General features: G+C 40.7%; 1 protein-coding gene and 1 long non-coding RNA gene across 3 annotated transcripts in view; one reads left to right on the forward strand and one right to left on the reverse strand.

Moving 5' to 3' along the window:
- The window catches only part of LOC127569900 (uncharacterized), a 63,821-nt gene that overhangs the window by 50,888 nt on the left and 502 nt on the right, over positions 1-12,431 (reverse strand). For both annotated transcript variants that reach the window (XR_007956259.1, XR_007956260.1), the window contains exon 2: positions 11,219-11,300. This is a non-coding gene — a long non-coding RNA (uncharacterized LOC127569900). The remainder of the gene's footprint in view (positions 1-11,218; positions 11,301-12,431) is intronic.
- LOC127569898 (zinc finger and BTB domain-containing protein 20-like) overlaps positions 12,192-12,431 on the forward strand; it is a 197,883-nt gene continuing 197,643 nt past the window's right edge. Inside the window, exon 1 of the mRNA XM_052014937.1 lies at positions 12,192-12,204. The gene's annotated coding sequence lies outside the window, so the exon portion shown is untranslated. The remainder of the gene's footprint in view (positions 12,205-12,431) is intronic.

Below are 12,431 nucleotides of genomic sequence, written 5' to 3' on the forward strand. Positions count from 1 at the left end.
TATAAAATAAATAAGGGACCAAACATTTCCATGCACCTGGACAGCAAAATATTCTAGACAAGAACAAACCATATGACGAGGGGGCAGAGCAGGAGTGGCATTGACCACCATGGGACTAGTTGCCAGAAATAGATGCAGTACTGATGCATTGGACTAAGTGCAAAAACAGAACAGGTTGGAAACATCAGCAGATCAGCACCATCAGCGGGGACAAAAACAGAATCAATGTTTTGGGTCAAGAACCCTTCATCAGAATGGAAAATGTTAAGCTTACTTTTGGTGACTGGAATCTCAGGAGATAGAGTGTATCTGCATGGACTGATTGGGGATAGTCAGCATGGCTTTGTGCATGGGAAATCATGTCTCACAAACTTGATTGAGTTATTTTTTGAAAAGTGATCAAGAGGACTGACAAGGGCAGGGCAGTAGACATTGTCTACATGGACTTTAAGCAAGGCTTTTGAAAGATCCCACAGGGTAGGCTGATCCGGAGGGTGAGATCACATGGTATGTTGGGTGAGCTAGCCAATTGGATACAAAATAGGCTTAGTGGAAGGAGACAGAGGGTGGTAATGGAGAGTTGTTTTTCTAGATTGGAGGCCTGTGACCAGTGGTGTCCTGCAGGGATTGGCGCTGGGTCCCCCATTGTTTGTCATATATATTAAAGATTTGGACAAGAATGCAGGTGGCAATAATTAGTAAGTTTGCGGATGACACCAAAATTGGTGACGCAGTGGACAGTGAAGAAGGTTGTCTGAGGTTCCAACAGGATCAACATCAACTTGGCCAAAGAATGGCAGATGGAATTTAACTTGGACAAGTGCAAAGTGATGCATTTTGGGAAGTTAAACAAAGGCAAAATATACACAGTGAATAACACGGCCCTCAGGAATGTTGTCGAACAGAGAGATGTAGGGGTACAAGTACATACTTCCCTGAAAAGTTGTGACACAAATAGACAAGGTGGTGAAGAAGGCTTTTGGCATGCTTGCCTTCATCAGACAGGGCACTGAGTACAAGAGTTGGGATGTTATGTTACAACTGTATCGGATGTTGATGAGACCACACCTGGAATATTGTGCACATTTCTGGTTGCCATACTATTGAAAGGATGAGATTAATCTAGAGAGGGTGCAGAAAAGATTCACAGGGATATTACATGTAAAATCACGAGAGGCATGGAAAAGCTGGATTGTCTTTTTCCCTAAAAATAGGGACATGGCTGCCAAACGAAATTTACCACATCTGGGAAGCATGTGCATTTTCATCTCTCCAATGAAAAAACATGATTAAATAAGATGACCTACTGCATTCCAAAGTTATAATACCCTCAAGTCTTTCTTTTCATTAACTATCACATATTCATTAACTAATATAGCTGAAGTGCTAGAACATGTAAAGAAGGATAATAAAATGCAGGATGACTTACTCCAGTTGAAAGTGGTTCAGCAGATACAGCAATTTAGATTATGCAGCATTTGTGTTGATGCAAAGTATTGTATGTACAGGGACATGAAACTACCAGAGAACTTGAAGCAATTTAACACCTTAGCATACAGTACTTTATATGAGGTAGGTCACTTCCAGAAGGTCTCCGCTTGCGTTTCAGGAAACATTCCGGATAATTCTATCCTTGTTCAGCTCTGTACTTTCAAGTGTCCACTGAACTTCCTGGAAATTTATTAAATTCAAGAATACTTTCCAATATGTCAATCATCATAGAAATGACATGCGATTTCCTTATATTAAATACGGCCCTTCAGAAATAAACTTTGTGTGCACATGTGTGTGCCAGGAAATCCTACTGATTTTTATCAGCACTATGTGGACCAGAGAGCATGATTGTGATGATTTCCAGGTCAAATTGTGAAACTCTGAAAATTTGACCAGGCATTTCTTGTTCTCGATGGGCTGATCGATTGGGTGGTCGTGGCTGACAAATGAATTTTACCACAGAAAAATGCAAAGCATAAACTCAAGGGCATGACTCTATAAGGGGAAATGATGGATCTGGAGGTATGTGTACATAATTATTGAAAGAGGCAGAAGAGATGAAGAAAACAGTAAAAAAAAAATGCATACTGGATCTTGGACTTTATAAATTGAGACAAAGTGAAAAGAAGTCATGGTAAATCAATATATAACAATGGTTTGGCTACAAGAGGGGTGTTGTGTTCCAATTCTGAGTATCAGATTTTAGGAAGGATGTGAAGAGTGGGGGCAGAACAGACTTACCAGAATGAAGGTATTTGGTTATACAGATACAATGGAGAAACTTGGATTGTTCTCCTTGGAATGCAAGTGGAGATGGAATCTGATAGAGATATTTCAAATTGTTAAGGAACGAGACAGAATATTCACAAATTGTTCCCACTGTCAGAGGACATTGTAATGAAGGTGAATGGCAAAAGAGTCAAATGTGACAGGAAGAGAAACCTCCTCAACTAACAAGTGGAATGCACTGCCAGGGTTGTAGTGGAGAAAGATTAAATAATGATGTTCAAAAGGGTACTTGCTAAATTGCTGAAAGAAAAATAGTGCAGGCCTATGGGGGAAGGGCAGAGGAGTGGGACCAATTGGGCTCTTGCATAGAGCAGTAACAACCTTAATAGGCCTGATGGACTCCTTCTGTGCTGTAGCTTGTGTTGTGAATTGTGTTTGTGCTGGTGACATGTTTAGAGTGAATTCTGGAGAAAATTGTGCAAGTGGTTCCAAAGTGCCCATGTTGGATACACTCAACCTAAATATTTTTAATAGCACAGCTGCAGAAGTACATTTTAAAGAGGGCCACTCTGAGCAGCTCCCAGCCTGGCAATGGGAACCCAATTCAGGCCGGTTACCTTTGATTTATTTACTTACTTTCATTTCTTCATGTCGCCCTGAACCGAGCCCAACTTTTACTTTCTTCCCAAGTTCACAACAGTTGCATGATTTACTCCCCCTCTATTAATTGATATACTGAATCCTTCGACCTATTCTCACAACTCACTTCCCAATCACAGGCTCATAATTTGGTGACACCCCCTGAATTAATCCACTAGAGCAAGCTCATTCCCAACCAGCAAAGCTTTCACCCCCACCTCCAACTCAGTAACCACATCTTCCCTGACCAGCAGTCTGGTTTAGAAATCCACACCTCAAAGCATTAAACACCTCCACTTTACACAGCAACTCCACTCACTTAACCATTACCCATAATTGCCCCCTGGACTTTGACCCTCACCCTAACCCCAGCCTACACAGATTTCCAACTAAGTTAGCAACCTCCATCTAACTTAACACACACCAATAATGATGTCCAACTGATTCAGATTATCCTATTCCCTCTTCCCCATCTTGCAATTGTCCCCCAGCTCAGTGATACACTCCCAACCAGCAATTGGACCGCAATCAGGGACTGCACTCCTAACTCTCCAACCTTGATCAAGATGGGAACTTGAATCACCAATGTATAGGAGGCTATGGACCAAGTGCTGGAAAATGGAAATTCCTCCAATAGGTACTTGAAGGCCAGCATGGATATGATGGGCTGAAGAGCCAGTTTCTGTACTGTATGACTCTATGACTACAACAGAATATACAGAAACTAATTTAAGGACAATATTTTAAAGGTTATGGGACCCTTGATAATGCCATGATATTACAAATGGAAATGTTGCCTGGAACAGTTCTGTTAAAATTGTGCTTAATGGGTATCATGGGCTAAATAACTTGTTCAGGGCATAAAATTACTAATTAGATTCATCAAAGTTAGCATCAAATACTGTTCGGTTCCCATTGTGTGTAAGACATCCCCACATCCTACAATTATGGAAGTTAAAATAATTGTCTGCTGAAATTATTAATCTGTCAATACCTCACAGGAAACCAACTCCATTGCCAACCTTTAAACTTTAGTGTGTGCTTAACAAAGAAGAAATGGCTTACAACTGAATTAAACAGACATTTAATGTGAAGAGGCATTTGAAAAAAAAATTGAGAAGTTACAGATTGAGGCCCACAAAAGACTGACTAAAAATATTTAAAAAAGAACCATATAAAAGAAAATAAGAACCTAAATCATCTAAAAGTATTCAATTGTCAATGTTCCACATCTTCAATCTAAATATTTTCCAAAATAGTGTTGTTAAAAATAGCATTGAAATGATGCAAATTACTGAGCACTGATGATTTATGGTTTGTGGTAATCTATTACCTGTACCTTTTGAGGTTTCAGTCAACCATGCAGATACGACTGCAAGCAATTACATTACATAATTACATAAGTACGTGGTCCTGTTGACACTCTTTGATCATAGTTACACACAGGTTGATGAGTGACAACTCTAAAATGTGCAATGTATCTTCATGCCTGCAAAAAAGGCAGCACAGTAGTGTTGCAGTTAGCGTAATGCTATTACAGCACCAGCGACCCAGGTTCAATTCCCGCCGCTATCTTTAAGAAGTTTGTACGTTCTCCCCGTGTGTCTGTGTGGATTTCCTCTGGGTGCTCTGGTTTCCTCCCACATTCTAAAAAGACGTACAGTTTAGGAATTCTGGGCATGCTATTTTAGCAGCGGAAGAGTGACGACACTTGCGGGCATTCTCAGTAACGCAAAAAGACACATTTCACTGTGTTTCGATGTACATGTGACTAATAAATAAATATCTCACCTTATCTTAAAAATAGCCAGTAAATGAGCTGTTTCTCCAACTGCTCATTCACCTCCATCTCCCAAATTGACATACCCATCTCCTTTAAAAGAATATATTCCAAATTAATGTTGCACAATAACTGTGTTGCTGGCCATGAAGCTTGCTATCCCTTACAAGGTTGAAAACTGGAAAGGGGCAGTACATGTGACAAGATCATGTTTTCTTTCTTAATGTTTGATAGGGTTATCCTGGAAATTCATCTTAAGAACTGATGCCTCTGCTATTGAGAAGGAAGTTGACCTATATTTTAAAAATTAGACTTTGGATGTCAGATTTGTATTTTAGAAGTTCCTTGACCACCCAGACAGATGGATGGTCATTCTAATCACTGGCAAGCTTGTTGATCATTCAAGGAGAAATTATCTTCAAGGTATAAATATATCCATTAATAGTAAATAGAACTTTATGGAGTTAATACTAAACAGATGACCTCCCAGCTGGAACTGTCATCTTCCAATACTGGCAGTTCAAATGGCATATTTTCTTAAGATAACTTAACCATGTTCTGAAGGGATCCTTTCAATTGGCTAACCAGTATAATATTACACCCAACTTAATATAGTATTGTTTTGGAATGTTTCTTTAAGGACTGAAGGATGCAAAATTTTGCATACAATGTTATGGGGAAAAAGTACAGTTGAAAACTGACAGTTAAGACATCACATTAGAAACAGTGTTATTGCCAAAGCATGTGCTGTTGAAAATTTTACTGTGGGTTATTTGCACCTTTTATAAATAGTCTATTAACACTTTCTGAATATTTTATTATATAACCATGTGTTGTTAATGGCTAATTAATCAAATGGACTGTAGAACAATTAGATTCTGGAATGCAGATGACAAATATAATCATATTCAAACTGCAACAAATTACTTTTGTTACAAATACATATATAAAACAATACTGCATTTCAAACCTCCTAATTTTGACCCTGAACTAGCCCTGTTTTGCAGCGTTAATTATCAGATTGACTGCTTGTTAAACATGGGAAAGAAAGATACTTATCTTTTCCGCCTTACTTCATACATGTTATAACATTGGACAAATTTCTACCTTTCCATTCTCATTGTAAGCAAAAGCTGGCAGTGTAGGATATACACTGCTGTTCATTCTGGATCTATAAAGACAAAAGACAGCTTAATAGCTTGAGCGTAAGGTTCTTCTTGGCCCTGAACACTGCAGAATTACATACACTCTGATAGCATTTTTAACTTTCTGGCTTCTGGGCCACTCAGTTTTGTATTGTGGAGAGTCGTGACTGTCACGTGACAGCACTGCCCATTACCTGGTCGAAAGACACACCATTGCCAATCAAAGTTTGGCTCCACCCCACCCATCAGTGCACACCTGACCATTGGTCCCTTTAAGCACCTTTGTACTTGGCCTTGGGCCATTGGCCTTTGTGATCGATTAGTCCTTGCTGGCACTGGGCCATTGGCCTTTTTAAATTACCTGGGCTGGACCCCCCAGCCCTCCAGCACTATAAAGGGTGCCACATGTGCTCAGCTTGCTCTCTTTTGCCTGCCCCGAGGGATCACGCTGCTTCATCCCAGGCTGAGGAACCGTGGAACGGCGCTGGAGGAATCGTTGATAAGGTGTGCACTGTTAATAGGGTTGGGAGCATCCTAGTTAGTATCCCTGGTAGTACAGAGCCATGCCTGCACTGAGTCAAGGGGTGGCGGGTATTGTACTGTTTTTCCTTGATTGTCTGTACCTGGTTCGTTTTGTGTGTGTTATTCCCATTACCCTTTTCCCGCGTTTGTCTTTTGTAAATAAATCATTTATCGCTAAGACTGCGTTCAGAGTCCTCGCCTTCTGAGACCCACAATCTGTTTCACAACAAGTTTATGCACGTAATCTCCATGTAAACAAAGAGTTCCAGTCATAATAACCACTCTATTTGATATCCCTTCAATCACCAATCCAATATAGCCTTGAATGTCAATATAGTGATTGGGGCAGAAACTAATCCTGAAATTAAATTCCACATCTTCTCATCCATCTGATGTCTCAAAAAGGGCTTTTTCCTGTCTTGTGAAATAAATCATTCAACTCGCTATCTATGACCAAATTTTTAAAAAATTCAATATCGTAGATTAAACTTTATCTTGGAAGTTAATGTTCTCACCAGCAGCCAATTACATCATGCAGCATCAAAAAGTTCAATTACTTATGCTACAGTTTTATAATTCCATCCACTGGGCAAAGTTTTCACATTTACATTGTCTGTATCAACTGATACTAGATCCCACATGGGAGATGTAATATAATACTGCAGGTTTTGAAAAGCTAAAACGAAATGGAAAATGCTGAAGATACTCAGCAGGCCACACAGCATCTATGGAGAGAAAAGTTAAAGTTTCAGTTCGATGACTTTTCATCAGTGCTGATGGAAAATCAACAACGTGAAATGTTAACTCAGTTTTTCTCTGCATAGATGCTGCCTGGCCCACCGAGTATTTTCAGCATTTTCAATTTTGTTTCAGACTTTCAAAACCTGCAGTATTTTATTTTTTGGGAGAACTATATATTAATTTGTAGTAAAAAGCGAATAAGCATGTCAGGAACAATATTTAAAACAAGAACATCATACCTGTTTGTATATTGATGATTTAAGTTAAAGATATATAAGGTAATTATCTATTTTTGAAGAATATGATTCAGTGATTAAAAGAAATTCTCCAATTCTTAACGTTCTCAGTGAGGGAACATTTTGGGAGTAGTGACCATAATTCAGTAAGTTTTAAGGTAGTTATGGATAAGGATAAGACTTGTCTTGGGTAGATGGAGTAAGTGGGGGAGGGGAAAGAAACTGTGATAAGAGGCTGCTGAGGGAGGGAGGGGAGGGGTGTGCGTAGGAGGACCTGGGTGAATCAGAAGGAGAGAGAAGGGGACAGATGGGGAGCAAGTTACCCAAAATTGGAAAATTCAATATTCAGGCTGTGGGTTGTGGACTACCCAGACGGAATACGAGGAGCTATTTTACCGGTATGTGTTTGGCCTCACTCTGACAGTGAAGGAAGCTGGGGACAGAGAGATCGGCAGGGCAATGGGGGGAGGGGGACTAAAATGGCTTGCAACCGGGAGCTCCAGATGGCCATACCCCCATTCCCACACCAATCACAATATGATAGAATTCCAAATACAGTTTGAGGATGAACACTAACAGTCCATAACCAGTGTCTTCAATTTAAATAAGGGCAATTATAATGATATGAGGGAGGAGCTGTGTAAGGTAAACAAGCTAAGAGACAGGCCAGCAGATGAACAGTGGCAGATATTCAAACAGCTGATCTATAATACTCAGCAAAAACATCCCAATTAAAAAGAGGGATTCCATGAGAAAGAGGCATAATCCGAGATTCACCGAGGAGGTAAAGGATAACATTAAATTGAAAAGTAGGGTATGCAAAATAGCAAGGGCCAGTGATAGATGGAGGACTGGAAAGTTTTTAGGATCCAGCAGCACAAGACCAAAAAGGTCATAAGAAGGGAGAAATGAATTTTGGAAGAAAACTTGCACGTCGTATATAAAAACAAATAGTAAACGTTTCTATGGCTCGAGAAACGGGAAGAGAGTGACCAAGGTAAGTGTACGGCCTCTAGAGAACAAGACTGGTGAATTAATAACAGCAAACAAAGAAATGGCAGATATGTTGAATTTTTTCTTGCATCTGTCTTTACCAGGGAAGACTTTGCTAATATCCCTAAGACATCATATGGTCCAATTTAAAACAGCATGATAGAACAACCCCAATTATACCACCGTAGTAGGTCGTATCTCAAATAGTGATGAGTTGGAATACAGGAAGGAGATAGGGAGCATAGTGACATGGTGTCATGACAACAACCTTTCCCTCAATGTCAGCAAAACAAAAGAGCTGGTCATTGACTTCAGGAAAGGGGACAGTGTACATGCACCTGTCTACATCAATGGTGCTGAGGTTGAGAGCTTCAATTCCCTAGGAGTGAACATCACCAATAGCCTGTCCGACCATGTTGACGCCATGGCCAAGAAAGCTCACCAGCGCCTCTACTTCCTCAGGAGGCTAAAGAAATTTGTCACATCCCCTTTGACACTCACCAATTTTTATCAATGTGTCATAGAAAGCATTCTATCTGGACCCATCACGGATTGGTATGGCAACTGCTCTTCCCAGGACCGCAAGAAATTGCAGAGTTGTGGACACAGCCCAGTGCATCACGGAAACCAGTCTCCCCTCCATGGACTCTGTCTATACCTCTCGTTGCCTTGGTGAAGCAGCCAGCATAATCAAAGACCCCACCCGCCTCGGTCACTCTCTCTTCTCTCCTCTCCCATCAGGCAGAAGATACAGGAGCCTGAGGTCACATACCACCAGGCTCAAGGACAGCTTCTATCCCATGGTGATAAGACTATTGAACGATTCCCTTATACGATGAGATGGACTCTTGACCTCACAATCTACCTTGTTTGACCTTGCACCTTATTGTCTACCTGCAATGCACTTCCCTGTAGCTGTGACACTTTACTCTGTATTCTGTTATTGTTTTTACGCTGTACAACCTCAATGTACTCTGTACTACCTCAATGCACTGTGTAATGAATTGATCTGTACGAACAGTATGCAAGACAAGTTTTTCACTGTACCTTGGTACAAGTGACAACAAGAAACCAATTCCAATTACATGGGATAACATATTGGAGAAACTATAAAGATAGACAAGTCACCAAGACCCGATGGGCTGCATGCTAGGGTTTAAGAGGAAAGTATGCAGTAAATGGCAGGGCCCTTTGGAGCACTGATGTACAGAGGGATCTTGGGGTTAAAGTCCATAGCTCCCTAAAAGTGGCAAAAGAAGTGGATAGGATGGCAAAGAAGATGTATGACATGCTTGCCTTCATCGGTCAGGGCATTGAATATAAAGTTTGGGAAGTTACGTTGCAGCTGTGGAAAACTTTGGTAAGGCTACATTTAGGAGTATTGTGTAGAGTTCTGTCGCCACACAGTTTAGGGAAGGATGTGGTGGTTTTGGAGAGGGCGTAGAAGAGGTTCACCAGGATATTGCCTGGACTGGAGTGTATTAGCTGTAAGGAGAAGTTGGACAAACTTGGGTTTTTGTTTTGTCTGTAATGTTGGAACCTGAGGAGTGACCTGACAGAACTGTAAAAATTATGATAGGCATAGATAGAATAGATAGTCAGAGTCTTTTGCTCAGGATGGAAACGTCAAATACTAGAGGGCATAGGTTTAATGCGAGAGGGGTAACGTTTTAAAGGAGATGTGCGAGGCAAGTTTTTTTTTACACAGAGAGTACGTGGAACGCACTGCCAGGGGAGGTGGTAGAAACAGATATGATAGCAACATCTAAGAGGCATTTAGACAGGCACATGAACAGGCAGGGAGTAGAGGGATACAGACCACGTGCAAGCACATGGGATTAGTGTAGATTGGCATTATGGTTGGAGTAGATATGGTGGGCTGAAGGGCCTGTTCTTGTGCTGAACTCTTCCATATTCTATCCCTTTCATATTATTCAATTTGTGGAATGTACAGGAGTCTCCTTTCTATTTCCTTGAACTGCTCTGGTCTGAAGTACCTATTGGGGGTTGGGAGGCAGACAAGGCAAGATGGAGCCGCGAGTGGTCCCGAGCAACCTGTCCCCGCAGATCTACAGCTTCCTGCGGCAGAACAAGTTCAACAAGGTGGCCAAAGCCTTCCTGAAGCAATCCAACGTGAAAATTCCAGATATAAAGTCAAAATATCAGAGCTTAGGGAACTCTTATGGGCTTCTCCTGACATAAACCTAACAGTAGGTTCCCATTGCCATTTCCATGGTGCTTGAGTGGTGAAATCTAAAGATGGAGAAAACAAAAAAGGAACTTGCGAAATTGTGAAAAATCTAACTTCCACATCTTATTTTATTCCAAGGTGCAAACTTTGATGCTAAACCAAGAAACTTCTAAATTAACTTCATTATTTTTCAGTAGCCTACTTATTCAAAATTAAATGCCATATTTAAAATTGAATGAACATTCTTTCCAACTCATTTTACTCTGATCCAATTCTATGTTGGCAGAAATCTGAAAAGAGTGCAAATGTTTCTTGCACACAAAAGGCTGCTCATTTATTCATGAAGTTTGTCATCTGCTGTCATGGTCTCCATATTAAAAATAAGCAACCTTGTCCCTTGTTCAGAAATTCAATATGGCAGCCATGTAACTAAAAACATTTGATAAACAGATCAGCTTTGAGACTTCCATATCAATTACTGTAACTTAATATATACTGAATTTTCTCAGTAAACAAGTTGACTTACAAGATACATTTCTGATAAATATGCCACAAATGTTAATATTTTAGCATGCAATCATCCCACATCAAGCACACAGGGCATAGTAAGTTAGTTATTATTGTGGCATTTGTTGTCATCAGAGTAATCAAAACAGAATTTAAAACAAAAACAATCTCCCATGAAATGCACAGTTTAGTAAATAAAAACTGACATAAACTTTTCTGTCAAGGCTTTAATCTTGCATACCTGAAACTGAATCCGACTATAATGCTTCATTCTCCACAAATTTGACCTTCATTACTGTATCCTGAGAGGACATTATTTTGATCTAAAATTGTACAAAGTTCAGTTGGATAGGTAACACAATTTAATTATATATCATATGGCTAACGTTTAAAAAACGTTCCAGTGTATACCGTCAGTGAATGTGATTTATTTAACTTAGCTTTTATGACAAAGCATTAAGAATTCAGTTATTTTACTTCTGTTATATAATATTTTAAGATATCCACAAGTGGAATTTTGTTTGACTGATCTCAACAGTTATTTGGAAAATTATGGCAAGCTCATATACAATAAACATACTTTAAATATTTGTAATTTGTGAAATTCCTCAGGTTTTTACCTTTTGAAAAATATACTTCGTGACTGATCATTATAACAATATCTTTAAGACAGTTACACCCTGATGCAGTCAGAACAACTGAAACATTACTGCCCTCGTTGACGACATCCAGTGGAGGAATTGTGGCTTACTATTACAAAACCGTGCAAATTTATTTCAACAAATCAAAATTAATTGGTTTTACAGCGAGGCAAAATCCCCCTTCTGCGAGATTATTTTAAAGCAGTTCCGTGCCATGGGACAATCGGGAAACCGCTCTGAAAATTACTCTCCCAAGTTTTCCTCCACTGCCAAAGTTTGCAATACACGAACGTCAGGTCAATTTCCGTTATTACTTTACAGCCACCTGATTAAAAACAACTGGAAGATTTTTACCAGGGCAAAATAAAAAAAACCAAGAAAACTCCCTACCGAATAAAACTAGCCAGGCATCTGCAAAAACAAAAAGAACCCCGAAACCACTCCGTCCCCAGCTTCTGCCACAAATGACAACAGGAGAGGGTTTCTTTCGGCTCGGAGCCCCGGCGCCGCGTGACGTCATGGCCGAACAGGTTGAATGACGTCACCGCTGTTTGCTGACCCGCCGTCTGGCGCCTCACAACAAACGGTAAGTTTGGAACCCGCCGCCGGCGCGCGCCCGAACCTTCCAACGGAAACGGCTCGCGGGCCGCTGGCGCCGCGCCCGCTGCCCTCCGCCTCTGCCGGCTGGGAGGGAGGGAGGTGGGTGAAGCGGGGTCGCCGACGCGCCTGTGAGTTAATCCGGACTGTGGCAGCGGGCGGTCCGTCCGTCCGTCCGTCCGTCTGTCTGTCTGTCTGTCCGTCTCACTCAGTGTG

Source organism: Pristis pectinata, chromosome 4 (genome assembly GCF_009764475.1).
Source record: "Pristis pectinata isolate sPriPec2 chromosome 4, sPriPec2.1.pri, whole genome shotgun sequence".
Classification (NCBI taxonomy): Eukaryota; Metazoa; Chordata; class Chondrichthyes; order Rhinopristiformes; family Pristidae; genus Pristis; species Pristis pectinata.